The sequence below is a fragment of the Ochotona curzoniae genome, unplaced genomic scaffold (assembly GCF_017591425.1).
Source record: "Ochotona curzoniae isolate NIBS_2020 unplaced genomic scaffold, NIBS_Ocur_1.0 patch294, whole genome shotgun sequence".
In the NCBI taxonomy this organism is placed as follows: Eukaryota; Metazoa; Chordata; class Mammalia; order Lagomorpha; family Ochotonidae; genus Ochotona; species Ochotona curzoniae.
The window spans coordinates 33,591-37,870 of record NW_024466855.1 but is presented as its reverse complement, the minus strand read 5'-3'; positions in this window follow the sequence as shown (position 1 = coordinate 37,870).

Genomic DNA, 4,280 nt, shown 5'->3' with positions numbered 1-4,280 from the left:
TGTCTAGATATGTCCAACAGTTTCACTGGGAGTCCATCTTTGATTTGGAAGTAGGGATGCATACTGCATTGTATCTTCACATCTGAATATGATAGTCTCTATTACACTGTCACTATACATTCCCTTAAATGAGAAGCCATGAAACAAAGTCAACAGGTATGAAGTTAAAACAAAAAATTTACAGCACCTTGGAGTCAAAAAAATGCGCTCCTAAGAAATGAAAAAGAAAACACAAAAGCCTCTTGGGCAAAATGACATCACTGTGTGATCCAAGAGCCAGCGATGTAAATTATAAGATCAATAACTCTTTCTATACTGTTTTTGCTGCATCCCACGTGTCTTAGTGTTTTTTGCTTTGTTTTTATTTTCATTTCTTCCAAATAGTCTCTTTTCTCCTGTCGAAGTCATAGCATTTATTTATTTTTTAAATCCATCTTTCCCCTAGTAATTTGGTTCATTATATGTTGAATTTTCACATACATTTAGGTTCATTTCTGGACTTTCTTCTTTGTCCCATTGATCAATTTACTCTTGCACCACTATCATAATGTTAGCAGGTTATAACACCTGGCATAATTTATTCAAAAAAGAATTTGAAGTGCGATGTGTAAAGAAGGGGGGGGGGTCAACTTTAAAGAAAGTAAGCTTAACCCTAGCCCTAGGTAACCAGAACTATACTCGCTAATCAATGTGAAATGACAGAATTAAGAAACCACAGCTTTGCAGCCACCATCTTAAAACTTGATTCAATAAGCGTAAAAATATTTAGAGACCAGGACATTCACCTAGTAACATTTTTACAGTAATTATTTATTATTAATTATAAAGAGGAGAAAGACGATTTTATAGTAACAAGTAGAGATCTTGATCACGTGACTACATTTGGCATCTCCAGTGAGACACAGTGTGATCATGTACCTCTTTGTATGATGCACGATGAAAATAACTGATGGGAAACCAACTGGCACTCATATGGGGTATTGGCATCATAGGAAGCAGCATTACCTACTACATCACAATACTGTCCCCTATTCATTTGGGACAGCAAGAGCAAGATAGACATTCCATCTGCTAGTTCACTTCCTAGGCCAAAGCCAGCAACTGGAATCTCAATCTTGCTGCCTCCCAGGGTCTACACTTGTAAGAAGCTGGAAGTCAGAGCAAAGCTGGGACTTGAACCCACCCACTCTAAATGGGACAGGCACCCTAACCAGCAAACTAATCATTAGGCCAAATCTCTGATTTTGTGCTCACTTTGGCGGCACATATACTCACCGTTTCTTTTATTCATTTTGAAGGGGATTAGATGTGTAATAAAGATGTAGGAGTGTGTGTAAACTTACAGCATATAGGTATTCTCATACATATGTTTTCCCTAACTGTTGAAACAATGATGCTCCAGTCAGTATCAATAGTCACACCTCATGCCCTCAGCTTAGTTTTCAAATGCTATTCTCTACTGAAAGGAATTAACAGTGGCTGTTGTTGTGGCATAGAGGGTAAAGCTGTTGCCTGCAATACGAGAATTCCATATAACCACGAGTTTGAGTCCTGGCTGCTCTACTTCCAACCCAGCTACCTGCGATGGCCTGGGAAAGGCAGTGGGAAAAGGTCCAGGTGTTCAGCCCCTGCACCTATGTGGGAAACCTAAAGAAACTCCTGGCTCCTGATTTGGCCTGGCCCCAGCCCTGCCCATTCATTGTTGCTGTCTGCAGAGTGAACAAGCAGATTAAGATCTCTCTCTGTCTTTCCCTCTCTCTGTGTAACTTCTTCAAATAAGCAAATGTTTAAAAAAGAATTAAGGATCCTTAGAGAAAAGACTGATCCCAGGGGCTAGGACAAGGAAAGAATGAGTCCGGGATATCTTATGCCATTAAGTGAAAAGCTGGTAAAACAAAAATAAAAGGGAATTGTTGAAAGCACACAGAAATGGGCTTAGAAGCACTCTCTGAGCAAATGTGAGAAAAGCTATCACAACAATCATGGCAATAGATTAAAACACAATGACAAAAAGAAGGCCATACTGATGCAACTAAAGGAGAAGGCAACTTTTTCTTCTTTAGATTTATTTTTATTGAAGAAGCAGATTTATAGAAGGAAGGAGAAACAGAAATCCTCTATCCACTAGTTCACTGCCCAAACAGCCACAGTGGCCAGAGCTTAGTCAATCTGAAGCTAGGAGTCAGGAGCTTCATTTGGGTCTCCCACACAGGTGCAGGGTCCTAAGTTGTTGGGACATCCTCTACTGCTTTTCCAGGCCGCAAGCTGGGAGCTGGATGGGAGGTGGAGCAGCTGGGACACGAACCAGCACCCATATATGATGGCAGCACTGCAGGTCAAGGATTAGCTTGCTAGACAATACACCAGCCCAGGGAATTTTCTTCTTTGTAGCAGAATGCCAGTTAATAAATGTACAAGAAATTATTGAATTAACAAGTCACAATTATACCAACAGGCAACAAAGATTTATGAATTTTGTAATGGGGATACTTTGATAAGGAAACATGGCATTGAAATTCCTATTTCAATACAAATGATTAATTTCAGTAGAAAAGACTAACTGTCCAGTGGAAAAGCACAGCAGACACCACCCTCATCAAAGGATCAAGGCTACCATAAATAATAAAGAGGAAAAGTGACAACACATACCTTCTGAAATGACATATTGGGAACAGAGTATTACTTTAGTGTTATTTCAGCTCAAATTTTTAATAACCTGGCCAGTACTTTTGGAAAATATAAAGATCACAAAAGACAGTTACAGAACTGCCAATCTGAAGGAAAGTCATGACATGTAATGATTAAATGCGACACATTAAGTTTGAATTGACATCTGGACCAAAAGAATATTTCTCTTTTCCTTCTGCTTAAAAAAGCATTACTGGAACCATTTCAATGGGTTTGTAAATGAGGTGGCTGTTATGGTTCCAAGTCAGTTTCCTGATTTTGATAGTTGTTTCAGGCGGTTCAGAAACACACACAGAGAGACTAGGAAAAATGGCTCAACTAGTTAACCTTCTCCTTGCAAAGCACTTGGATCCCATATGGATGTCGGTTTGTGTCCCAGCTGGTCTACTTCCCATCCAGCTTCCTGCTTACGGCCTAGGAAAGCACCTATGCAGCAGATTTAGAAGAAGCCCGTGGCTCCTGATCATCTCAAATCCAGCCACTGTGACCATTTGCGGAGCAAAGCAGTGGATGGAAGACCTTTCTGTCTTCCCTTGTCTCTGCAAATCTCCCTTTCCAATAAAATAAATCCCACCCCCCCAAAAAACACATATACAGATAATGATGAAGAAAATGTTGCTAAATATTACCTGAGGCATCTAGGTGAATGATATACATGAGTTCTTGCAACTCTTATGAAGCAGAAACTACTTCAAAATGTGGTCTTTTAGAATGAAGATCATATATTTTTAATTGAAAATAAGATGGGTGTTGTGCCACATCAGGGTAAGCCCCTGACTGCCTGGGATGCCTGTATCTTAGTACCTGCGGCTGAGTCTGGCCTCTGCTTCTTATTCAGCTTCTTGCCAGTGTGCACCCTGGGAGAAAGCAGCTGATGGCTCGGCTCAATGTTGGCTCCCTATATCCTTGTGGAAGACCCAGATTGAGTTCTGGGGCTCCTGGCTTCATCATGGCCCAAGCTGCTGCTGCCATTCAGGGAGTGAACAAGCAGAGAGAAGATCTATCTCTCCCGTGACCCCAGATACAGGGGGAAAAAATTATAATATTAGTGTGGAAACAATGGTATTACCCACTTTTATCCTGTAACCTTTGACCCTTTGCACCCTAATCAAGTACGATTAATAAAAATTAAATTAAAAAGAAGAAAGAAAAAGATCTCTCAAATATATAACTTTTAAAAACCTGAAAATAAAATTTAATATTTTATCTTGGGTTGTGCACAAAAGACTTATTTTTTTCCATATGACTTCTAATCTTGTTCTAAAACAACTTATGGAGGCATATAAATATATAAAAAATAGAAGATAAAATGAAGTGAAACAAGGAATATATATGAGTCTGCCAAGAACCTTCTAAATGGTCAGATTCTATGAAAATTCTTTAAATGCTGACATACAATGTGGAGAGATTACTTTTTTTTTTGGAGGGGGGTGCCCAAATGTCAATATAGCTATGAATTCTTCTGTGGTTCTGATAACCTTTGACTCAGAAATTGACCTGCAATTAGCACATAAATTAACTATTAGGGTACAAAACCAGAAAAAAATATTAGTAAGAACAAAAGAAGTAAGACTGAAAAAAACACTACTAAA